The sequence below is a fragment of the Phoxinus phoxinus genome, assembly GCF_949152265.1.
Source record: "Phoxinus phoxinus genome assembly, chromosome: 6".
Taxonomy (NCBI): Eukaryota; Metazoa; Chordata; class Actinopteri; order Cypriniformes; family Leuciscidae; genus Phoxinus; species Phoxinus phoxinus.
The window spans coordinates 7,679,104-7,679,872 of NC_136881.1; positions in this window are offsets into that span (position 1 = coordinate 7,679,104).

Here is a 769-nt window from a genome sequence, read left to right on the forward strand (position 1 = left end):
TTATTTTAATGTAAAACGCATCATAAATCCTGAAGATAAAGGTGATAACAGGACTAGAGGATGAGAGAACAGACTCTTGGTAGAGACGTTTATTTAAATAATTTGTATCGCTCTAATAAATGGATTGGTTGTGCTTCTATAACTCAAGACACAAATGAGGTTGGCTTCCTGGGGACCACTGGAGATCAGGTGTATTTAACCCCCTGTGCCTCCCTTTCTCGCTCGCTCTCCTTTTCTTACATGCTCTCATTAGAATGAGGGGGTTTCTTAGGAAATCCCCTAAAAGCAATAACTGGCTATTTATGGCTATTATATTGATTATGATAACAACAACATAACCCCACCCTCATCTTTTTCTTGGCATCATTCAGCCCATCCCCCTTGAGAAACCTCCACTGAGGTCTCATCCTTTCTTTCTTTTCCTCCCCCTCGCCTCCACCACCACTTCCCCTTCATTTCAGTAAAATAGATTTTTCAATTATGCGTAGAGTGGAGGGAAACGTCTCACATCTCAGGGCTTGACCCCATTTGGGTGCCGAGTTTTTCTTGGGCAAATTGACACACTTAACTCCTTTTCTTACCATAATCGGCCCAGATGAAGGCCTCTCATCATAAACCAGACGTCTTGTGCTCAGGCAATCAATGAGCCAACAAATACTGTAATTGAACATGAACGCATTACACTCGCTCGTGTTTAAATGCAGTTTGCAGTACTTTACTGTAGATTACCGCAAATCACTTCGAAATCAGATTTCAACATCTCTACTGG